The 27,500-nt window shown below is 34.3% G+C and overlaps 1 protein-coding gene and 1 pseudogene across 2 annotated transcripts in view; both read right to left on the reverse strand.

The window, feature by feature from the left end:
- LOC106874937 (NAD(P)H-hydrate epimerase) overlaps positions 1 to 27,500 on the reverse strand; it is a 788,445-nt gene that overhangs the window by 611,230 nt on the left and 149,715 nt on the right. The gene's annotated exons all lie outside the window — the stretch shown is intronic.
- On the reverse strand, positions 27,049 to 27,111 carry LOC128249963 (U6atac minor spliceosomal RNA; annotated as a pseudogene).

Genomic DNA, 27,500 nt, shown 5'->3' on the forward strand with positions numbered 1-27,500 from the left:
GTATGTATTGGTATGTATTGCAAGAAACAGTGAGGTTTCTTTCTCTAACATTTTACATAGTTCAACCTACACAAGTTTCATCATCATCATCATCAACATCATCATTTAACGTCTGTTGTCCATGCTGGTATGGGCTGCAGGAAGTCATACTTAATAAAACCTATAAACACACACTGATCATTGCTTGTCAATATTTCACCTATTTTTATTTTCCAAGGCAGTTGATGTTTGTTTATGTCTATAAAAGTGTTTCACTACACTGAACTGTAGCCTTCTCGGTGGGTGTTTATTTTTTTCTTTTAAATACTTGGTTTTTAGCTTTTGGCTCATTTTTCTATAGTTACAAACTAAAAAACTGAATATTTAAAATAAAAAAATAAAAAAACATGTACATCCATTGAAAAGCTTACAAACCGATACAGTGAAAAATATTTTGGGAGATTTTTTTTTGCCGTGGAAAGAGAAAGAGAAGTGAAATATAGACAAACAACAACTGGTGAGAGTGTTTATAGATTTTGTTAATTATGAATCTTCCAAAATATAACAATAACGGTTTTAACATAGTTTCAGATCAAAATTCTTGCAATGCAAATTCAAAACCGAAAGTTGCTGCAACGATTCACAAAAAAAAAATGTCTAAATTTTAAAAGCTGTTTTATGTATATTAACAAAGGAAAAAAAAATTCCTGTAAAGATCATTCAAAATTGAAAAGCAAGTAAATTTGCATTATTTTCTATTATCCACTATCTTGCTTCGAGAAAATTTGAATATTAAAAAAATCAGAATATACATAGAGAAACACACACACACACAGTTATATGTGTGTCTGTGTGCATGTGTGTGTGTGTGTGTATAAATATACATGAAATAAATTTTAAAAATGCACGAACATTTACTCTATATACAATTGACTACTCCTAATGTCTTCTTTCCTCCCTGATGAAAAGGGCTACATATGACAATATTTATGACCATACCTATCCATGAGCTGTCAACTCACTCTTGCCCTTTATTCTAAACAGACACAATCCTTTAGTCTTAGATTTAGTAGTTGATAAAGAGATAAATGAATTAGAAATGAATCCCAATTCTTTACAAGCTATGACCCCAATGGGCTTCATGCAATTCTTGGAAGTGTAGTCTAGTCTTAGCTACAATAGTGACAACATGAATTTCTTCCATCCTCCTGCTCTTTTAAAGTATCTGAGAAAAATTATATTAATGTGTCCAACTGGTTAAAATTCTATTTATTTGTGCAGCTGAAGATGGCACTGATTGCATTGTTCAATTAAATGAAGCTGCTTGAAACGGTCGTACTGCATCACAACTTGATATCCTGTTGCTTATTTTGATATAAATAAATATATATATATATATAAGTGGTTCTGAAAAGTTACTGGCTTTGAGGGTATCGCGAATGGCCTTGTTGGAGGCCCAACCTTCCAAGTTCTTTTATAGGGCTTGGAAAAACTGAAAGACCACTGCAATAAGCGTGTAAGTCTGAGAGGGGAATATGCTAAATAAAATCATACTTAACTGATCCTCCTGTATTTTCTTTTACTTAAAGCCAGGAACTTTTCAGTAACCCCTCATATGTGTGTGTGTAAATATACATCAACCGAATAAAAAATACATACACATATACATATATGCATTTCATGGCTTTTAAGCATTCAGACATACATAAGCACACATGTATGCAGAATCTATATATTAAAATAATGAGGAAATCCCTTTGTGGTTGCTAGAAACAGAAGCCACATTTCCACCCACTAACTTAGCCCTTACCATCTTTGTAACAGAAATAAAATATTCAATAATGCAGTCATGCTTATCTTTAAACCGATGAGCTGATCATGGTTGGAACGTCTTTAATTAAAGACTTGATAGATCAATATCAACTGAGAATTAGACAACACTGTATAAATGAATACATACACCTATACACACAAACATTAATTTTTATGCTCTGATACACACCAATACAATTAAGTACATCTATATTAACACCCTTGGTATCTCCACACTTTGATGCACATTCCCTGACTATATTAGATAAACATTTGTTGAAAATACAAAAACAAAAACAACAACAACAAATGAAAATAGACAAAGAAAAGACAAAGGAAAAGAAGTACAATAGCTCTGACAATATTAATAGCAGCAAGTTTATGATACTTCTCACGAAATAGTCAATTCTGTAAGACTTCAACCCCAAAGGGGAATAATTATTGATTACTCTAACAATCTAATCCCTAGTTACATCTTAAGTCAGTTCTACTATTGGTTAATTAAATAAACTTGCTTCTGGGTGAGATTAAAATAACTACAGAGGTCGTTATTTCATTATTTCAGTATGGTATTATGGTTGAGATGATGCAGTTTGTATCAGAAATGACCCATGATTGCTAATTTGTTTCCTAAAACTAATCAATGAAGGAAGTTTTGCATACAAAATGACATACGGTAAATATAAGTTGATGTAATTAATCATTTAATGTCTACATAAGGTAAATAATTAAGATCCTTGGTGAAAATGCTGAATTAATGCAACATCGAGTTTGTTCCATGCTTTTAATGCTCAGTTAAATAAGAATAAATTTATGATAAATTATTAATAAAATTTATTTGTTTATTGCAAATATATTCTACATTATTATTATTATTATTATTATTATTAATATTATTATTATTATTATTATTATTATTATTATTATTGAGTGAGAGAGCAGTGCATGCCATCAAAGTGACACTGGGATAAAATATATGAAGTCCAGTACATCCATCATGATGATTAGGGTACACCAGGCACATGTATCACAAACACATGTGAGCCACATGGTGATCCCATATCAAGATAAGATAAACAGTGCATGACCTTGCAGGTGAAACCAGTTAGAATTTTCTTAGGGTTGAGTAGCCCATCCTGTACAAAAGGTCCCTGAATAAAGGTTGTTTTAGGATGTTGAATGAACCACCCAAATTATCCAAATCCCAAAGAATTCCTCTCAACACATGGTGATTACATGGACCCCAGTGGTCAACAGGTACTTATTTTATTGACTTCAAAAGGATGAAAGCAAAGTCTACTTCAGTGGAATTTGAACTCAGAACTTGAAGGTGGACAAAATGTTACTAAGCATTTTTCCCAGTATGCTAATGATTCTGCCAGCTTGCTGCCTTCTTGCTAACTATAAGAATAACAATAATAAGAATAACAATAATAAGAATAACAATAATAAGAATAACAATAATAAGAATAACAATAATAATGATAATGATAATGATAATGATAATGATAATGATAATAATGCAGTTCTATATTTAAGAGATGAGGAATTATTTACATTATTTACAATTGACGAATATTTGTCCTCATCTTGTTTGTTGTTAACACAACGTTTCGGCTGATATACCCTCCAGCCTTCATCAGGTGTCTTGAGGAAATTTCGAACCTGGGTTCTCATTCCTAAGGTATTTTTTGATGTTATTATTATTATTATTATTATCATTATTGGAATACTATTGTGCCAATAGTAGAAAATATTCATCATCATGATCATTTAACATTCATTGTCCTTGCTGGCATGGATTGGATGGTTTGACCAGGGCTGGTAAACTGGAAGGCTGCACCAGATTCCAGTCTGATTTGGCATGGTTTTCTATGGCTGGATGCCCTTCTTAATGCCAACCACTCCAAGAGTGTAATGAGCGCTTTTATGTACTACTGGTATAGGTGCCATTTGCATGAAACCAGTATCTGCCACGATTGCAATTTTGCTCAGCTCAATGGGTCTTCTTCTCAAGCACAACATAATACCAAAAGTCTCGGTCATTGCCTCTGAGAGGTCCAATGCTCAAAAGGAAATCAGCTACTTTGCCTCCATATTGTATATTTTGTTTTGAGAAAGTGGTGAGTATGCATTAGTAGTAAGTAACAAACAAAACTAATATTACTTCTTAACCGAAAAATTATTTTTTTCTTATGATACAAATAGAATCCTTTTCCATTCAACTATTAATCTTTAGGACAAATTTCCAGTGCCCAACCAACACTCTCTCTCTCTCTCTCTCGTATGTACGCACACACACACACACACACACACACACACACACACGCACATTCATCACTCACACTATCACTCATTATTGACATTTATAATTCCTATTCTTTCACCATTAATCTTCATTGCTTCAATCACTCACACTCATGTCATTCTCTCATCTGTCACTCTCAATTGACATCCATCATTTTCTCTCCCTAAACATTCTTTATCCCAGAGCTCTCCTCTCACCTCTCTCTCTCTCTCTCTTCTACCACTTACCCACTTACAACACACTTTTTTTTTATATCATCCTGGCTCTCTCCTCCTTACCAGCATTCCTTATAGTGACCATCATTCTTTTCCTCTCTCTCTCTCTCTCTCACCCCCTCTCCCCATCATTTTCCCATTCCTCTGGATTTGCTTCGCTTCTATTATTCTCCCTCCATCACCTTCTTGCATTTGCCATCATGGTTCCCTCCTACAACACTTTCTCTATAAATTTGGCTAAAAGTGACTGATGGAATAAGTTGGACATATACATCGAAACCAGTAATATTTTATAAAAATTTGATTACCCGTTTCTGAGTTTTCTTTTAAACAGAAATACATATATAAAACTTAGAAAAAACTTAGATATGTTTCAGCCAAAGATTGGTCCAGGCCATGTCTAACTTAATAGCACCACTTGAAAGGATTATCGAAATCCTTTTTACAGTCAAGTTTTGTTTATGGTCCATTCAAGTAGTGAGTTCTTATTGAATGAGCTATATCCAGGTATAAGGGAAAAATTTATAATTTATAATTTTTCCCTCAGAAGGTTTTCACACTGACTACTTGATAAATTCTTATAAAGAATTTATCCTATATATATATATATATATATATATATATATATATATATATATATATACGTACATGTATGTACATACCTACATCTACATGTATATATAGATGCATATCTGGGTACAGGACGTTGCAAACAAAACGTAGACAAAATGATAAACAGAGTACAAAAAACACACAGGCCACATAGAGAACATTTCCTTCATCAGCTGCCACCATTCCAAAACTAAGTGTTTCGAAGAGTATATATATATATATATATATATATATATATATATATATATATAAACTGATGTGACTTTACATTAAGAAGTGGAACATACAATTTCCTGTAAGTCAGACAGTCTCATGGTCCCAGCAGACAAAATGAAAAAAGCATTGCCCTGAAGGATATCAAAGAAGATGCACTGGAACAGCCACTCTGACTGACGGGGCTCACTCTTATTTCTTTATTGCCCACAAGGGGCTAAACATAGAGGGGACAAACAAGGGATTAAGTCGATTACATCGATCCCAGTGCGTAACTGGTACTTAATTTATCGACCCCGAAACGATGAAAGGCAAAGTCGACCTCGGCGGAATTTGTACTCAGAACGTGACGGAAGACGAAATACCGCTAGGCATTTCGCCCGGCGTGCTAACGATTCTGCTATCTCGGGGCTCACTCTTGCAGACTGGCATCTCCACCTCAAATAGTAGTGAGCAGAGATGTGGTCTGGGGGTCAAGAATGCCAGAGGTTTCCACTGTCACAGGCTCAACCATAAACTTGTTGCTGAGCAACTGATAGTTTGACAATTTACTTTTCTCAGCCTGGTGAGCAAAGCAACAGAGCCTGGGCTGGCAGCTGAACACATCCAGTTGTCACTGGAAAAGGTGTCATAGCATGTGGCATCCCAGTTGAGGAGCCTTCTGTCATGGAATGGGAAAATTGTCATACTGTCAGGCCTTTTACTGTCCCCTCAGTCTAGCCCCACTGGCTTGAGATGGGAAGAGAAGCTTGCAGCATCTAGACCATGCTTTATAATTTTGTTAAGGGTGGCATGGAAGGTAGCAAGCAAATTAAATTCTGGGGTCGATTTAATCAGTTTAAGCCCTTTTAAACAGTGCACCAGCATGGCTAAGGTGCAATGGCCGAATCAAATAAAGAATTAAAAAATACATTATATATTACAATATATCCATCCCTTCCAAGATAGCAGTATGTGATTTTAAGTTGATTTATTTGATATTTCTAACAATTTTAAAGACCCCTACAGAGACTCTCTCATAGTGAATGTATATGTATATTTTGGACGAGCCCACATCTGCCTTGGCTGTGTTATTAATGACCTCTATTATTTATTTGTTTCAATTAACAACTGGGAAGGTCTACGTTCCAGAAATGATACATAATTAATTTCAAATAATTCTTTTCTTCATTATTTTTCTCCTTTCACACCTTGAAATGATAACGATCGCTTATAAATATTTCTTAAATTATATTTCGTTTTTTAATTTAGTGAATGAAATTATTAATTTTTAAAAAATTAATTAATAACGGTGTTTTTCAGAATAGCTGTTCAGCCCCTGGTCAGCCCTGATCGAGCAGCACTTAATGATCAAAGAGTTTCCAGTTGTGTCCATCCAACCTTATTTCCACGAATAATTGTTTAAAGTGTCCTTCCTTTTATATTATTTACTACATGTTTAATGTTCTAAGTTCAAATTCCACCGAGGTTGACTTTACCTTTCATCCTTTTGGGGGTTGATCTAATCGACTGGCCCCTTCCCCCAAAATTTTGTGCCTAGAGTAGAAAAGATAATTTATTACATATTAAGTGACACGTGTTAATAAATGACCATTATCAAACCATTAACAAAACATCTACAGTGGTCACTTAATCTGCTAGAAATAATAGTTAATTCTCTCTCAAATCCTCATACACTTCCATTTTAAATAGTAGCTGTTTCCCTTCCTTTCTCCTACCTCTCTTAGATGTCCTACAAACAGTCATACAGCCCTAATTTTTCAAAGCAGGAGGAACCATTAAAAGCACATACAGGATTAAGTGATACTAATAGATTCAGCAAAAGTGGGGGGGAAAAAGGATTCTTTAAAATATGGGTTATAGTCATCATTATCATTATAATGTCTACTTTTCCAAATTCCCATTGCTCAGATGAAACAATGTTGGGGAAGAGTTTTCTGTGACCAGGTAGATGCCTTTCTTGTCACTAAAGCCCAATACTTTCTAACTGAGTTAATAATCTCCAAGTCTATTGAACAACAGTCTGTACTTATTTACATGGAGAACTGGAAACAAATGACATTGTATCATTGAGCCTTCTGTTTATAAAAATGGTGCAGCATGTCAAGGTGCATCACAAAGGCCAGATATGTTTTTGTGGTGAAATGCCAGTAAATAACACAGCAAGGAAATAAGAGCTTATTCCCACACACACACACATGCACTCACATACACACACACACAAATATATAATTGGCTTCTTTCAGTTTCCCTCTACCAAATCCACTTGCAAAGTTTTGATGATCTCAGGGTAACAGTTGAAGACTCGACTGAGGTGCCATGCAGTGGGACTGAACCAAAAACTGAATGGTTGAGAAGTGAACTTCTTACTGCACAGGCATCCATGCATATAGTATCAGATACTAATTTAATCTAATGAGGCTACTAAGATGGCTCAGTGGTAAGAGCATCAGGCTCACAACCATGAGGTAGTGAGTTCGATTCCCAGACCGGGCTGTGTGTTGTGTTCTTGAGCAAGACACTTTATTTTATGATGCTCCAGTTCACTCAGCTGCAGAAATGAGTTGTGACGTCACTGGTGCCAAGCTGTATCGGCCTTTACTCTTGGATAACATCAGTGGCATGGAGAGAGGAGACTGGATTGAAAGGGCAACTGTGGGTCTTTCATAAACAATCTTTCCTGGACTTGTACCTTGGAGGGGAACTTTCTAGGTGCAATACCATGGTCATTCATGACCGAAGGGGCTCTTTACTAAGCTTAATGATCATTCACCCATGTTAGTCCATCCATCACAACATTTTTGCCTAATAAATTACCAATTATTTTCAGGTTCTCCAACAGTTAAGAAACAAATGTTTTGAGAAAAAGCATCTAGAAAAGATCACTACACTTGCAACAAGATGTGAATGCAATACAACAGACTAAGAATATTTTACCATTTACAATGCTATCACTGCTTAAAACTGATGAACAGATAGGTAAATAACCAAAATAAGAGAAGTGAGAGAAAAAAAAAATGTTTCTTCCATTTGTTGACAGCTGTTTTGTAAATTGTATCCTGTGACACCTGTGACACCAAAACATTTAACATGTAAATATACATATAGATGCACATATATAAATATATATTGCTCACTATGAGCTCTGTTTAATATTTTGAATCCCTATTACTGTTTACAGTCATTCATACATACATACATACATTCATATATATATATATATATATGTGTGTGTGTGTGTGTGTGTGTGTGTGTGTGTGTGTGTGTATGTATATGTATATATATATGTGTGTCTGTGTGTGTGTTCGTGTATGTATATATATATACACACACATATACATGCATATAGTCGCAAGTGGAAGGTAAAACAGTTTTTAAGCAAATTTAATTATTGGAAGAGAAAATAACACTTATTTAAAATACAGTCACCCTATAATGCTAATGCCATTACATATACATACATACACACACATGTATATGTATGCATGTATATATATATATATATATATATATATATATATTTAGAGAGAGAGAGAGAGAGTGAGAGAAGAAAATATCTTTGAATGAAATTGTTTGTAATTTAATCCAAAAATATTCACACTTTATATAGAAAAAAGTGCTTTGAACAAAATTATATCTGATTCAATAAAAGATATATGGTTTTATTTTTAGTTTATGCACGAAGTGAAAATTACAAAAGAATAAATTTTAAGCACATACCCACGTACATACACACACACATACTTGCACACACACACACACACACACACACATATATACATATACATTACATCATCATCATTTAACAGCCATCTTCCATACTGGTATAATTTGGAAGATTTGATAGGATACAAAGTGGAAGGTTGCATAAAGCCCTCATCTCTGTTTTAACATGCTTTCAATGTCTGGATGCCCTTCCTCATACCATATATATATACATGTGTATGTGTATGTGTTCTACTGGTTGTGTTAGGTTTTTCTCTATCTAAAAGGAAGAATAAGCATCAGTAGATGACTGTCCTACCTGTCGACAAACCTTTCGTTTTTCTTTCAAAATATTTAAAGATCTTTTAATTGTCAGGTTTCATTCAAAATCTGAATTATTATTATTTTTTTTTTTTTGAAAGTTGCTCTACTGCACATATTCTTTTCTACTTTAGGCACAAGGCACAAAATTTTTTGGAAGGGGGCCAGTCAATTAGATCGACCCAAGTACACAACTAGTACTTAATTTATCAACCCCAAAAGGATGAAAGGCAAAGTCAACCTCAGTGGAATTTGAACTCAGAACATAAGCATTTTGCCCGTTGTACTAACATTTCTGACATCTCGCTGCCTTCTCTACAGCATATATTACTTCCATGAGGTCTTTAGCTGAATCTTTGTTGTTAAAACCTGCTGTTGTGATGGGGTGGAGTTGTTGTTAGCACTCCGTCGCTTACGACGTCGAGGGTTCCAGTTGATCCGATCAACGGAACAGCCTGCTCGTGAAATTAACGTGCAAGTGGCTGAGCACTCCACAGACACGTGTATCCTTAACGTAGTTCTCGGGGATATTCAGCGTGACACAGTGTGACAAGGCTGACCCTTTGAATTACAGGCACAACAGAAACAGGAAGTAAGAGTGAGCGAAAGTTGTGGTGGAAGAGTACAGCAGGGTTCGCCACCATCCCCTGCCGGAGCCTCGTGGAACTTTTTTAGGTGTTTTCACTCAATAAACACTCATAGCGCCCAGTCTGGGAATCGAAACCGCGATCGTATAACCGCGAGTCCGCTGCCTTAACCACTGGGCCATTGCGCCTCCACGATGGGGTGTAGTACTCCTTGATTAACTGAAGAAGACATTTATAGTTCTGATAACTAACTTCTTAACTCTTTAGCACTTAGACCAATCATATTTGGCCAAAATTTTCCATTTGCTTTATGTTCAAACTGATCAGATCCAGGCTCTCACACCTACCCTACAATGTTATTCTACATTAAACAATCACATCTTCGAAATCTCGAGGATATGAGATAATGCATGAGTAATTCAAGACTATGTGAAGCAATATGCATTACATTTGATAGAATAACCTGAACACTAAAGGGTTAAGGTCTTTATAAGTGTAGTTCTTGTTCCTAGCACTCAATAAATTTTGTCTTCCTTAACTATATTTGTATTTCACTGTTTCATCATCATCATTTTACTGTTTCTTTTCCATGCTTGCATTGATCAGACAGTTTATTGAGGTAGATATTCAATGGCTCACCCGTTTCCAAGCAGCGCAATATTTCCCCGTGGTCAGATGTGTTTATGCAGAATATTGGAAATGAATAACACTGCTTGTATGACAGTGAAACTCATTTACAACTATCATGGAGTGCCAAAATAAGGACACACACACACACACACACACACACACACGCACACTCATACACACACACGATGGGCTTTTTTCAGTTTCTGTCAATGAAATACATTTACAAGGTGTTTTCCAAATCCTTATGAAATGTGTGTGTATGCGTGTGTGTGTGTTGCGCGTGTGTGTTTAAATATGTGTGTGTGTGTGTGTGTGTGTGTGTGTAATTACTACTTTAGACATCTTCAATATGTTTTGTATTTCTCATAATATCTGTTTTCTAGAATTCTTTCATAGACTGTGCACAGTAATCAACTAGAGCTGAAAGTTCTAAAATAATATGACTTGAAAATGGAAATAAATCTTTGGTCTACATATTGTATCGGTGGAATTGTTTGTTTGAACATAAACAACATCAAACCCTTTGAAGTCGTTTTTTATTCAATGGTACACTTATCTGGAGTGAATTAAGTTTTGTGAGATAGCTGAGGACATTGTTCAAAAGCAGAAGTTCCTCATGCTTGTAATTATTTTTCTCACAGTAACATTTGACTGCAGAATTATTTAACAAACCATTCAAAAGGCAAATCCTGTTTAATTCAAGCTTTTCTGTTAGATTTTCAAGTATTAGCTAAACTAGATTTGAAGATGATGTTGATTGCTCATAAAGTATCAGAATGATAAACAAGCAATCGCTTAGATTTCAAGTCACCAGTGGTATTTTTTCCTAATAACAATGTGAGGTAATCTTCTCGGCTTGCGAAGACCTGTTGGGGCAAGTGAAAGCAAAACCGTGATGGCACCTCTACCAGTGGAGCGCTAAGAGCACCGGCCGAGCGTGATCATTGCCAGAGCAGCTGTCTGGCTTCCGTGCCAGTGGCACATAAATAGCATCATTTGAGCGTGATCATTACCAGCGTTGCCTTCATGGCACGTGAAAAGACATTCGAGCGAGGTCATTGCCAGTGCTGCTGGACTGGCTCCTGTGCAGGTGGCATGCAAAATACACCATTTTGAGTGTGGCCGTTGCCAGTACTGCTTGACTGGCCTTCATTCCGGTGGCACGTAAAAGCACCCACTACACTCTCTGAGTGGTTGGCGTTAGGAAGGGCATCCAGCTGTAGAAACTCTGCCAAATCAGATTGGAGCCTGGTGTAGCCATCTGGTTCACCAGTCCTCAGTCAAATAGTCCAACCCATGCTAGCATGGAAAGCGGACGTTAAACGATGATGATGATGAGGATGATACCATGGGGCCATTTTTAGCTTTTTTTTTTTTTTAAATACACATTTTAGAAAGCAAGTGTTTCTAAAATATCCTACATTTATCTAAATTAAAAACTAGATTTGGTAGATATTTTCCTTCTTCCTTAATACACTCCATTTGTACTTGAAATTCCAATGCAAAGCTAGATGTTAGCTCTCGATGATCACCTTGTTATCTGAATGCAATGGAGATTAATCTGTTTCTTGAACTTAAACTTACAAAAACTCCATTTACAAGAAGCAATACACATTTGAATAACTTCCCGATTTTATTCTTGTTTCAACTAATTAAATAAATTCAATGTCTTTTGCTGTATAATAGCTTGCGAGTATGGAAAATGGTACTGCGAAACATAAAACACCCAGGCATTCAACATTTTCTCCATATTTTCCATGAATTTGCCACATGAGTATATTAGTTTAGGACCATATGCTCATTTGAATTTTGAATGACAACATCAATTTCCTAAGATTGATCCATTAAGTGTTGTTAAAGTTAACAGTGTTAAGTCCTAATCACTATTTAGCAACACCTTTTTTTTTAATATTTTATTTTTACTCTTTTTGTAACCTTTAGTTTTGGCATCTAATGATATTGGCTTACAGTTGCATGACATGAGGAAATAACAATAATACTGAATCGATATTTTTTGTTAAATTACTGTACTTTACATAATTACAAAATTGCTACACAAGTGGTCGGACGTATAATCGGAAAACATTCCATAATGTAGAAGCCAACAAAGTGAGATTGATTGCTTTCGTTCGTGAAAGCAACTAAAGGAGTGAGACAGATCCTTGTAAGGTGGGTTAAAATTACAAACGGAAATTCCAAGGATGCTGAAGCAGTGAAAATATTTTTATATTATACTTTTTTTTGATGATTTTGGCTGTTAAATTGCTGCAACATTAAATGCCTTTTTAAGAAGGTTCCATTTCACAGTCGAAATATAAAATAAGGCATTAGTATATAGGTATGTATGTATGTATGCATGTGTGTATGTACATAGTACATACAAATATATATATGTATGTATGTACGTATGCATATACATATGTATGCATGTCATTATTCAGTTTATTTCTAGATTTCTTACCAATAGAGAAAGAGCCGGTTTCTAACCTAGATCCAAGGCTCCTTCATTAGAATTTCAACAACATGTATGTATGTATATGTGCAGATTTGTATCTTTTGTTTTATATATGAATTCTCATGCATATAATTGCATATCTAAACATGCTCATATATACTTAAATGATAAACTTCTGGAAAATTTACAGATTTTAAAAATATCTGTGATGGATTTGATCTGTAGTCTTCAGATTAGCTTTCACCTTTCTGGTTTTGAGAAGCCTAATTTCTCACGATTGGTATTTAGGCAGGGTGTTACACATCCCAATGCCATATGTATGTATGTCATTATTCAGTCTATTTCAAGATTTCTTGCTGATAGAGAAAGAACCAGTTTCTAACCTATATCCAAGGTTCTTTCATAGGGATTTCAGCATCAACAACAGGATATTTTTGTTTGTAGTATGTATGTATGTTTTATGTATGTATTTATATATGTAAATATATATGTATGTATTTATGGATATATGCATGTTTGTGATTGTGCGAGTGAGTGTGTATTTTTTTATATATATATGTACCTACAGATTTATAATTATGCACAGTCATGGCTTAAAGTCTGGAACATTTTTTTTAAATTAAAATTGTTATGCCCAAGTACAATTTGATTCAAATGTATACAAAATATGTATTTTGGCATTTAATATAAAAAATTCTAATTTTCAGACCTATATTCCAAACATTTTGGTCAAGTAATACTATACTGCAAATTGACTATAAATTTGGGCATTTAATATAAAAATTCTTATTTCCAGGCCTATATTCCAAACTTTTGACCACGACTGTATATAGGCACACTTGCACCTATTTATAGATATATATATATTAAATTCAAATTACGATGAAAGTAAACAAAGTTTGCTTTAGAAGCGTAGAGATGTACTGAAAGATAAGGAAATAATTTTATTCTCAAACGCAGGATAATGCTAATAATATAGCCTGAACAGGATAAACTACCCATGTTTTGCAGAAAAATCTGTCGACACATTTTTCTGCAAAACATGGATAGTTTATCCTGTTCATGTGATATTATTAGCATTATCCTGCATTTGAGAATAAAATTATTTCCTTATATATATATATATATATATATATATATATATATATATTAATAAATTATAGGGTAGCAAAAAAATTTTAGAAATTTTATTTACCACCAGTGGTCTAGTGATTAGGTAAACCGCAAATGCGCGGTAAATTTGGAAAATTAAACATATGAACATAAGCCATGTTCCCTATGACTCGTGTTCATATGTTGTCTGGTTATTCTGCTGATGATAGTTCGACCATTGTAAGGTATATTTTTATCTTACTAAAATGACTTGAAACCATGGTACAGAATATAGATTGGTAAATGTTTTTATTTTTCATTCCCTTTGGAAATTATCCCTATTTTTGTGGTATGTAGTCCTTTGCTGCTCTTTCTAACGGGTCAGATGTCCTATTATAGGCATTTCTTTGTTTTAAATGAATATATATATATATATATATATATATATATATATATATATATATAGGTGTAGGCATGGCTATGTGGTTAAGAAGCTTGCTTCCCATCCATGTGGTCATCTTCTATTACAGCCCAGAGCTGAACAAAGCCTTGTCAGTGTATTTAGTAAATAATTGAAAAAAGCCCATTGTGTGTGTGTGTGTGTGTGTGTGTGTGTGTGTGTGTGTGTGTAGCCTTGTCTAGACATTGCATGATAGCTATAAATGGATATCACTTGCACATGAGCAATGTTGTTCTTCATCACTCTTCCTTGAAAAACATGTCTGATTATTAAAGAATATAACTTGACTTGGGGACAGGTGAAAGTTGGCAACAGGAAGAGCATCCAGCTGTAGAAAATTTTCAACAAACCTGAGTCATGCAAGTGCAGAAAATAAGACATTAAATGATGATGACAATGACAATGACAACAGTGACACACCTTTACGACACCTGAACAACTGTACACCTGAGGATCTCTGTGTAATGTTAAAAGGGAATCATTGACTTCAAATGTTTTCACCATGTTTCTCGTTTTTGTGTGTTTGTTCAGGCAACAAAAAAATGTATATAAAATCTTTACACATATATCATGAAATTTCAATGTATTTCTATGGATATGTTTTTGTATATGTGTGCATGTGTGTGTATGCAGATACACACATGAATGTGAGTAAGTATGTATTAGCTTATATACATGTATGTGTGTGTGTGTATATATATATATATATATTATATGCATATGTATGTATATATATATATATACATATATATATATTTATAATAATATAAATAATATATATATATATGCATATATACATACATATATATGTATATACATATGCATATATGGGTACAGGATGTCAAAACACGTGAACAACATGAAAAACGAGAACATGAAATGCAAAAACATGGAAAACGAACTTTTTTTTTGCGAACAACGAAAGAAACAAATAAAACAGCGAGACAGGCAACGTAAAGAACAATCCCTTCATCAGTTGTCCACACTTTTATCTACTCCGCATTTTAAGTATGTTTATGTATGCACATTTGTATTTTGCATGTATGTTTGTCTATGTGTGTGCATGGCTTTTGTGTATTTGCGAGTATATTCTCTTCTAAAATACTTTATTATTTGAAATAAAAGTCTCATTATACTGCTAACACATGTATGTATATTTGTGCGTATTTGTGGGTGTATATTCTTTTAAAACATTATTATTATTTAAAATAAAATCTTATTATATTGATAAGACAAGAAGAAGAAAAAAAAGCATTATTTCTTCTCTATTACTCTTGGCTTTTCCAATCTCTAGCTTTCAGTGAAATAAATTCATTTTCATACATCTTTCATTAAAACCTATAAAGTTGAAAAATGTATAATTTATTACATATTATCTTTGTTTATATGTTTCTTTGATTTCAGGGCTTTTTTGTTTTTGTTTTTTTGTTTGGTTTTGTTTGGTTTTGTTTTGCTTTGCTTTTTATTCTGCTGTTTTTGTTTTTGTTTTTAAATTCATTTATCACGAAAATTTGTTTTAATTTTCTGAATTCTTTATTCTTTTTCAGAAATAACATTATTTAGTTATACAATAGACAACAAAGTGGTATGACACATAGAACAGAGGAATTGATGAAGAGGAAATATTCTTTCACAAAAAAATATGTATAGCTGAAGAAATATACACACGCACATATACAGAAGCATAGACATACATACATACATACATATACACACATACATACATACATACATACATACATATGTACATGCATGCATAAACACACAAACATTACATGTGTATAGTATTTTCATATAATCCACCAACCTCTAGTATTGAGTTCTATGTCAGATGATATATGCACCATGTATAATAATACTAGTATATGCTTCATAAGTCTTCCAGTGTGACATTTATTTATTTATTTAGATAGACAGATAGAAAGAAAGAAAGAAATATAGCTAGAGATAAACAGATAGATAGATAGATAGATTTGTGTGAGTGTATACTACATACATACATGCATGCATGCATACATACATACATACATATATAAATAATACAAAATGGGACAAGAACACAAAATATCCAGACAGTTAGGTGATACAAGAAAGGGACAACAAAACATCCAGATAGACAATACAAAGAAAATAAGGATGGGTCATTCGGAGTTTTCTTTCCTTAGTCGAGATCCAGATTATCTTTGCAATTTCGGCTGGTTATACTTGATATTGCTCCAATTTGGCCAGCATATATACAAATATATAGAGGCAATTATGCAGATAAACAAATTAGATGCATTAAATGTATTAAATGTATTGAATATAATAGTTTGGGTATGAAACACAAAATATGTGTGTGTGTGTGTATATATATATATATATATATATATATATATATATATATATATATACACACACACACATGCAAAACGAGAGAAAGCAAAAGGTGGAGACTTTCATATGATGAATTTTTTAAGTATAAATATAGAGATATTTGTATTAATAGGCCCAACTTACACAGAGTACAAACGACAGAGAAAATTAAAGGTGTTATAAGTCCAACAGCTGTTTCTGGGCACCCAGAGGTCCATAATAATGTTGGTAGATATAGCCATCACAATATGCAGTTGCATGGATACAACTAACACCAGATAAGACGAGCCTCCATCATCAGGGTAAGGAAGATCTTACATTTCAGCAATGAGGATGAGGATGAGGATGACAAAGATGATGATGGTGGTGGTGGTGTGGTAGTTTTGGTAGTAGGATTGTGGTTTTGGGGGTAGTGGTGGGAGGTGGTTTTGGTAGTGGTGGTGGTTATGATAATGATGATTGGCAAAAGATACAAGCATCGTTGCTCAACCTCAGGCTATATATAATGTACACAGCATTTATCCAAGGTGCTGTAAAATGGGTCTGAAACCTAAAACAATGAGTACGCATTGCAAATTTCTAAACCAGACAGACAGCCATGTTTTCATCCTTGTAACACATTTTTTGAGTATAAACACTTTCATGACAGAAATGAGAATAAATTGGTAATGAGAATGTATATACATATAAAACTAATGATGATATAAAAAGAGAGACTGACGAAGAGGCGTGACAAAAACTGAATATTCAATATCAGTAAAGAAAACTTAATTAATATAAATTATAGTCATCAAAAAATAAAAAGAAATAAAAAAAAAAAACTTTCAATGCTGCCTACATTTTCCTTTCTTAATAACCTGTTGCCAATGTTAAAATTTTTTTTTTTCTTTAATAATCAGATTTAATATAAAAGTTTCCAGCTAAAAGCCTTTGTTTTTGTTTTGTTTTAACTACCTATAAACTAACACATGCACATATAAAGACAGACATTTTCTTTCCAAATAATTGATATATAAATGGTGTCTGTGTTTGCTTCTTGAAATCAAGTTGAAACAAAGACAACTTGAGCTATTGACAGTGTTCTCTTTACGGGCATTCAACCTGCCAGAAATAGCAACCAAATTTCACTGAAACCATGCTCTATCTTCTTAACAAAAGAAGAGTAGATTGGAAAATGTAATCCTAGATATGTTAAACCTGAATACAAAACAGCATGGCCATGTTGAAACCAAAGACCAGTGCACTAGGGACCGGCCTGGGGTTAAACAACAACAGTAGTAAATCTGGAAGTCAGTTCAAACTAATGAGCAAACCTCTATGTGGTTACATAGCATGTAAGAAATAACAACCAAATCACCTTCAAGCAATTCTGTATTGTCTTAAAATAGGAAGGATGTATTGGATATTATAAAGCTAGATAGATCTTGGTTGAAAATAAAACAGGATGGCCAGGGAAGGAATGCCTTTGACTACAGGTCAGCATAATCAGGACTCAGATGGGGCTAAACAACATTACAAACTATAACAACAACAACAACAACAACAACAAATGAAGATTACTCAATCCAATTTGAGATTCAAAAGCCCCCTCTACATGGTAGCTCAATCTGAAAGAAATAACAGCTAACTCTCTATCAAACTCTATTCTACTCTCTTCAAATGTGAAGGACATATTTCACAATTTAATAAAGTTAACTTCTCGAGCCAAGCCGACTCATAAGGGCTGGTTTCCCAGTTTCCATGGCATATATATATTCCCCACCTGAACAAGACACTGATCTGTCACAGGATTACTCATTTTTACCAGTTGAGAGGATTGGAGCAACATGAAATGAAGTATTTTGCTCACATTCAGCCATGACTGCTTTTGATCTTCCATGAGCAAGCGAGGCACAAATGTTGCTGCAACTCTTTTCATTCACAATTCCTCATTCAAAATTCATTAGCAGGAGCTCCAGGATACACCAATCATATCAACAAGTTTGTCAATTGTTTGGTAAAGTTCCTCCAAGATCAGTTCATGAATTTTCGTGAAATGTTTTTTTTTTGTTTTTTGTTTGGGATGTTGATGGTCGTCCTGAATGAGGTTGGTCTTTCTAAAGCGTGAAAAATCACTTGAATGTGATCTTTCCTAAAGCGTGAAAACCACTTGTAAGCTTGTATTTTGCTCATCGCAGCACTCTTTTAAGCTGTTTGAAGCACGGCAAGTGTTTCAGTCACCATTTTCCCCAACAGAAAACAGAATTTCATGGAAGCATGCTGTTCCTTCATTTCAGCCATCGCAAAAATTGACAAACAGGGGAGAAGCACAGCAAAGGAAAAAGCCACACTACATAGCAGTATGACTCCACTTGACGTCGTAATCGGAAGACTGATGCCTGGGGGTTGCATCAAGTGACTTCTAACAGTGGAAGCTTGAACTACAGCAGGCTTGCCCCATAGAGAACGTTTCCATAAAGCAAATACGTAATTGCTTCAAAATAAGTGAATCATCGACTGACATACTTACTTCAAATGTCTTTTTCTAATTGTCTTAGAATTTCTGAAGTTTTGAACATCAGAGATTCTCTGTTACAGCATCTTCTAATATATATGTGTGTGTGTGTGTGTGTGTGTGTGTATATATATATATATAGATATATTGATAGATTGATAGATAGATAGATAGATAGATAGATATACATATATTTGGCTGTTTTAATCTTGTTTAACTCTTGTCATAAACCAACTATTCATCTTCATTAGTGAATATATATCTCATAAATTTTAAAATATATAATCATATTTTTGTCTACCTTTTTGTAATGAATGTCATTTCTTTTTATTCAACAAGAAATATATTTTCCAAAATGCTAGCTTAATAACTTTGGTAAATGTTTTAAATGTTGATGTGGAGAAATGAAGGCGGTAAAATTTTTCTAATTATCCAATATGTATTGCTTGATGTCATGTTAGAATTGCTTAATAAAATTACAGAAAGTTTTTTTTATATAAACTGTTGGAATGTGTGATTATACACACAGACACATATGCACACACACACACACGTGTCCACACATGCACATACACACACACATACTCATATACACTCACACACATACTCATTTATTCAATGATTTTAGCATGTTAAATGATATTGCATATACATTAAGTAATATATTGACTGGATGGCCATGGCTAGAACACTTTTATGCTATCAACAAATATTGTGGCTTATTGAAGCACAAATAAAATTTTAAAAGGAATATTTTCTTACATCAGGCCTATATGTGCAAACTAAGGTGTACAGCTATATATGAGCAGAAACTAATTAAACATAATTTTACTGTTTCTGTTTAAGTTTTGCATTTTACTTCAGAATCATTGTGATGTATTTGTAAAATAGAAAATAACCTTGAACAATATGACTTTATGGGTTCACATGTATGATATTGTTTTAGGAACTTATGAAATATATTCTGTTTATTATATTAAAGTGTTAACAATAGATTCCTGTTGTGTAAAAAATCTGTAACGGAAAGGTGATCGTAGACTTATGTGTGCTGTAGAGAGAGAGAGGGAGATTCAAATGAACACTACTAAGATGTGCACACACACATGCTCTGTCAAACATACAAATGCTATGGATGTGCACACATACACACGTACATACACACACTGATGACAATTAGCTGTAGAGTGTATGTCTGTATGATAGAACGGGGAATATATGTATGTGCACATGCCATTAGCATTCATGTGTGTGAATGTGTCAATGTGTACATGCCAGTAGTGTTTGCTTGGCTTTCTCTCTCTCCCTCTCTCACACACACTATTTACCTGATGATTTAATAATGCATGCATCTTAAAGTAAGTCATTGTCATGAAAATGGAACATCTATCCGTCTATTCTATTATCTATATATTAATAACCATGTTGTTAACTTCTTCGTAAAATGTGTGTGACTTTATGTCCTAGATATGAAGTATTTCTAACTATCTGTATATTAATAACTGTGTTACTGACTTTAGCCTTAGAAGTTATGTAATGGTATATCATTCTTATTCATTTAAAAAGTACTTAATATAATATTGAATGCTTCTTAGATTATTTTATTACCAAAATGGTGTTTGGAATATTATGGTGTTGTTGTTGTTGGCACTCCGTCGCTTACAATGTCGAGGGTTCCAGTTGATCTGATCAGCGGAACAGCCTACTTGTGAAATTAACGTGCAAGTGGCTGAGCACTCCACAGACACGTGTACCCTTAACGTAGTTCTCGGGGATGTTCAGCGTGACACAGTGTGACAAGGCTGACCTTTTGAATTACAGGCACAACAGAAACAGGAAGAAAGAGTGAGAGAAAGTTGTGGTGAAAGAGTACAGGGGTCGATTTGCTCAACTAACGGTAGTGCTCCAGCATGGCCACAGTCAAATGACAAACAAGTAAAAGAGTAAAAGAGTATGCATTACCCATTGGGTGTGATTTCATTCATTCTGTCAGTTAAACTGCATTGTAGCAAAACATGGACTTTACATGTAAAGGATGTTCAAAGGATGGAGGTGGCCCCTATTTCACTGGAGGTGTAATGTAAAGTAGTGTAAATGAATGATGAAGCAGAGCTGAGGTGAGTAAAAACTGGATACAAGGAAAACCAGATGTAGTGTGTAAGAGAGAAAACCGAGCTGCTATGAACATGTGGTGTGTATGAAGGATGGTAATTGTATAAAGATGTGCCAATCAATCCAAGTGGAAGGAAGTTGCAGAAGAGAAAGTAAAGGTAGGGGTAAGGTGGTGAAAGCTGCTCTCAGAAATCTGTACCTCATGAATGAGATGACGAGGAATCATGGTAAGTGGTGAGATGCTTTCCTGTCCTGTCAAATATCCGTCAAACCCAACATAAAATGATGATGATGATGATTTGCTATACTATGATAAAGTAGACTGCACAGATTTTGGCAAAATGACAGTTATTGGAGAAATCTATATTTATGATTGATTGATTTTTCTTTAAGAAACCACTTGACCATGAAGTAAAAGGAGAAATTTCAGCAATGTTGCTCACTAAATGAACAAAATTACATTTCTTGCCCAGGGGCTACTTCGCAAGGCTTGAACTCTTGAGAATATCATCAGTAAGCCATCACTCCTGAATGCTTTCTAATCATTAGAGGTTATAATCAATTTCCTACATATGCCTGTCAGCTAACATTAAGTAGAAGTAGCTTTTCTTAATAGTAGCTACCATATCAACTCTTTGAGGCCAGGTGCAGGATTGGCTGTGTGGTAAGTACCTTGCTTACCAACCACATGGTTCTGGGTTCAGTCCCACTGCGTGGCACCTTGGGCAAGTGTCTTCTACTATAACCTCGGGCCGACCAAAGCCTTGTGAGTGGATTTGGTAGACGGAAACTGAAAGAAGCCCGTCGTATATATGTATGTATATATGTATATATGTGTGTGCATTTGTGTGTCTATGTTTATCCCCCCACCATCGCTTGACAACCGATGCTGGTGTGTTTACGTCCCCATAACTTAGCAGTTCGACAAAAAGAGACCGATAGAATAAGTACTAGGCTTACAAAGAATAAGTCCTGGGGTCGATTTTCTTGACTAAAGGCGGTGCTCCAGCATGGCCGCAGTCAAAAATGACTGAAACAAGTAAAAGAGTATATCGGCATAGGAAAGTGGAACAGTAAACCTGCCTCGTGTTCTTATAAAGGTTAAAACACATTTTCCTCCTCCGCACATTTTACTGTTAAATGTACATCTCACATGGCCTTTCCATTTGATGCAAGAAACACTTCATTTTGTATGTGTCATAGATGTCATACAGCAATGAAAAATAGTTCTCAACCATTTGTCAGTTGTCAAATGTCAAGACACTGCATCTTTCAAAACTGCCATGCTTCCTGAAATTCATCAATACTATTTCTGAGGTACCTATGCACACTTTCCTCGTTATGGCATTTTACTGCTTATCTGGAGGGCTTTTCTGTGCTTTATTCTGTCTATTATTGATGTGTGGAGGTGCAATGGCCCAGTGGTTAGAGCAGCGGACTCGCGGTCATAGGATCGCGGTTTCGATTCCCAGACCGGGCGTTGTGAGTGTTTATTGAGCGAAAACACCTAAAGCTCCACGAGGCTCCGGCAGGGGATGGTGGCGAACCCTGCTGTACTCTTTCACCACAACTTTCTCTCACTCTTTCTTCCTGTTTCTGTAGTACCTGTAATTCAAAGGGTCAGCCTTGTCACACTCTGTGACACACTGAATATCCCCTGAGAACTACGTTGAGAGGTACACGTGTCTGTGGAGTGCTCAGCCACTTGCACGTTAATTTCACGAGCAGGCTGTTCCGTTGATCGGATCAACTGGAACCCTCGACGTCGTAAGCGACAGAGTGCCAACAACAACAACAATTATTGATGTACTTTTAGTTTTCACTTCTCTTTTTTCTTTTACTAGAAGTCTAGCCTGAATAGTTGCCCTAGTGCAGAAGCAGCTAAATCCAAGGACAAGATGTTTGTGTTAAATGAGGTGATAGATGACTATTACCCATACTCTTTTACTTGTTTCAGTCATTTGACTGTGGCCATGCTGGAGCACCGCCTTTAGTCGACCCCAGGATGTATTCTTTGTAAGCCTAGTACTTATTCTATCAGTCTCTTTTGCCGAACCGCTAAGTTACGGGGACATAAACACACCACCATCGGTTGTCAAGCGATGTCGGGGGGACAAACACAGACATACAAACATATACACACACATACGTATATATATATATATATATATATATATATATATATATATATACGACAGGCTTCTTTCACTTTCCGTCTACCAAATCCACTCACAAGGCTTTGGTCGGCCCGAGGCTATAGCAGAAGAGACTCGCCCATGGTGCCACGCAGTGGGAATGAACCCAGAACCATGTGGTTGGTAAGCAAGCTACTTACCACACAGCCACTCCTGTGCCTATAATATTTATTTTTTAGAAATCAACATGAACTAACGATCATTATGATGTCGGTGTCATGATGGCTCCTGACACAGTTTCACAAAAATATTTTGTGTTATTTCTTTCAGCACATTATATTCTGAGCTCAAATCCCACCAAAGTCAACTTCACTTTTGTTCTTTTGGTGGGTGGGTCAGGGGCAATGAAATAAAGTATTGACTGGTATTTGACTTAAAGCTTATAAAAGAAAATGCTATTATTTTCAGAAATTATATGTATATATATATATATATATTCTTTTATTCTTTTATTTGATTCAGTCATTTATTTGACTGTGGCCATGCTGGAGCACCGCCTTTAGTTGAACAAATCGACCCCAGGACTTATTCTTTGTAAGCATAGTACTTATTCTATCAGTCTCTTTTGCCGAACTGCTAAGTTACAGGGATGTAAACACACCAACATCGGTTGTCAAGCAAAGGGGGGGGGGGGGGTAAACACAGACACACACACACCACACTCACATACACATACGCTCAAACATGTATACATACATACACATACATATTGAAAAATAAGAAAAAGAAAATGCTTTGAGAAATTTTATCATATCTAAAAGAGAGAAACTATTTACATTTTTATCAAAATATGCTACTGTCTTCAGCTACTTAAAAAGACAATTTAGTCATATTAAACTACAAAAAGAAAATAAATTGAAATAAATTTAATCATTCACTTGTAACATCAGTTCTGGAAGTTTGCATGCTTTTCTTACAGAAATTACATGGTAGACTATTGCTCCAACACAATTAGAAGGAAATGTGATTTTTTTTTTAAAGAAAAACCTGTGAAATTCCAGAACTGATATCACGATAAAATAAGAGGTCCAAAGAGCAGCTGAGATTAATTTCTTTTGAAGGGGGATCACACCAACTATTTGACAGTGAAAAAGTTCACTGTACTTGTCATGGAAACCACCAAGGGATTTTTGTTCATTTGATGATACTAGAAGGTAAGAACAATGATGATAGAATTAAACAAAATTTAAATGGATCTCACAACGATGTTTTAAACTGAAATGCAATTTCATGTCTACTGATAGCTTTTAGTAGCTACATTATGTTTCAGTGTACCTGGTGGAACATCTCCCAGGCAGTGCTTTCTCATGCTATGATTCATGATACTTTCTATCTATTTATAGTGAATTGGCCAAATACATCAATAATTCCAAGACAAACTGCAAATAAAGTAATTTTTCTCTATTTCTTATAGGACAGTTTTGTAATTTGTGTAAAAATACATGAGAAAAGAAAGAATCTTCAATGTTCTCAAAGATACTTTCATGATCCAACATTTCCCTTTCAATGATTTCGTGCTTAGCTATTCTGCTTTCAACTTGTCAAAGTATTCGTAATTTAAGTTGATCTATTGTAGTTATGAAGGTCTGTTGTATCTGCAACTTTATTATTGCTTTCTCCCCCACAAGATTGGAAAACTTGGCTTCTTGTTTCATTGAAAGTTGTTTTATTTTTCATGATGTCTGCTATCTTGGTTTTATTTCATGATAAGAAAGATTTATGAAACTTTTAAGGTGAGACAGTAAAATTGTAGGGAAGTAGTGATGGTCTGTGTTTGAAGACAATGAGTACAAAAGTGTGTTGTTTTTTTTTTTGTTTTTTTTTTCATAGTAGAATAAATTATTTTGCCATGAGGAAAATAATAAATGTAATTTTTCATCCAGAACATTTTGTTGGGTTTTCAATTAAATGCTTGTTTGAATGTTTAACTTACTGTAGTGAATAAATGAATGTGGAGAGTAAGAGTGAAATGTATTTAATGAGATGAAGTAATGAAGTTACCAAGTGGAACAGTTATTCATAGGGAGACAATGACAAGGTGAGTAGATACAGTATTTTCTAGCATATGAGTTGATGTAGTATATAGTGCAGATATGTAGTGTAAACATTTAGACCAGACATGTGCCATGATTAATTATTCAGAGGTTTATTAGCAAAACACAGGCGTACGACTGAGTTGAAGGCAGATTTACTTCTGTCTTTATAACATGTAAAGAAAATGCTGTTGTAAGAATGTATGCAGCATGTGTACTACAGCAGTACTATGCATAGTTTTAATACTGAGATTGAAAGGAAGGGGAGAATTATGCCTACCTAATCTACAAAAATATGAAACATTTTGCATTTTATGCATAATAAACAGAGTAATCTTCATAATCTTATTGAATTAGGTGCATATTTTGTCATAAAAGGAAAATGTTACTATTGATCTATTTCATTCAGAGTAGGCACTGCCTACTTGCCTACCCAGGTGGCACGTCCCTGATTTAAACATTGTTGCTATCTTTCCAAATCCTGCTGCATTTTATATGGATGTTTTTGTCTTCCAAAGTCGTCTCAGAGTATAAGTTGACTTACTTTTTTCTGGTTATATATTTTAGTCTGAAAAGTTCACTTTGTATGCTGGGAAATATGGTAATCATCATGAATGTAGGAATATTTAAAGATCAGTAATTGAAGAGACGAAAAATGCTTTTAGACTAACAAAAGATTTTATCCAAATTATTCAAATTGTGTTAAAATTTCAGACAATACTCGACATTTCTCAAAAGCCAATGATAGCAAACCTATGACATCTCTGTCAGCATTGACACTATACAGATTTTTTAGGTGACACGTAATAGACTTTGACAGAATAAATAGATCTCCAAACAATATCATGTTATAAAAAGTTTATCTGTAAACATTTACCTAGAGAATGATTCTGAGAACATACTGGCAAAGACCAAATAACCAATAAAGACAGTCTAAAGAGAGCTAACACAAGGTCACTTCAGTGAAATCATTACAGAATAAATTAAAACTAGCACATACTTCATTTATCATAACAAAGCCATTCTAAAACAGCTTCCAAATGGACACCACTTGAGAGAAAAAAGTAGAGTGGAAGGCCGAAAATTAGATGGTGCAAAACATTCATGAGAGAAGCATATATATCACATGAGCAAATGCTAAGAGAACTGCAGCTAACAGGAACTCGTAGTGTCAACTTACTGTCCAATGTGCTCAAAAGCACAGGAACAACTGTAACCAATACATGTCAGTAACAGTCCAATGACTGAATACTAATCAAACACTGTTTATACTTGAATTTTCTATTGGCCAAAAATCATGTAAGATCTCACAGAACAGCCATCGTATAAGAATTAGCCACATTGATATATAAGATACTATATATTTGCATATTTTGCAGTTCAAAATTTGTTGTTTTTTCCTTCGGTGTTTGAAATCAACCACCAGGCATCAGATTTTCTTAAAGAGAGCTTATTACAGCTCAATGGACTGCTATAAAACAGTCTCTTCCATCTCTGTCAAAATAAGTGTTAACCAGCTCTCCTTTTTTACGACTTCAGAGTACTGGGATATTATTCAATAATAATTAGGTGCTGACTCTTTCAAATCTATAACTTGAAATAAATGCGGTCCATCATCATTTTATATAATTTATATAATGAAGAAATGTTGACTTGAAATATTTCCAACAGTCTAACCTTCAAATTTCGTTTTAAAAAAAGTTATAATACTTAAATAATTGATTTATTTATGAATTTTATTTTTATATATTTTATAGAATTAATTTATTTTATCATCTGAAAGTCAGCTTATCAAGCTGGGTTAAATAGAAAAGCATAATTTAAGTTTTTCTTTAATTCAAAATTTTATTAAATTTTCATTCTCCTAATTTTATTAATTTTTTTTCTCATGACTCTCAAAATAAGATAAATTTATTATTTTTCTT

The sequence above is a fragment of the Octopus bimaculoides genome, chromosome 18 (genome assembly GCF_046866305.1).
Source record: "Octopus bimaculoides isolate indiv1 chromosome 18, ASM4686630v1, whole genome shotgun sequence".
In the NCBI taxonomy this organism is placed as follows: Eukaryota; Metazoa; Mollusca; class Cephalopoda; order Octopoda; family Octopodidae; genus Octopus; species Octopus bimaculoides.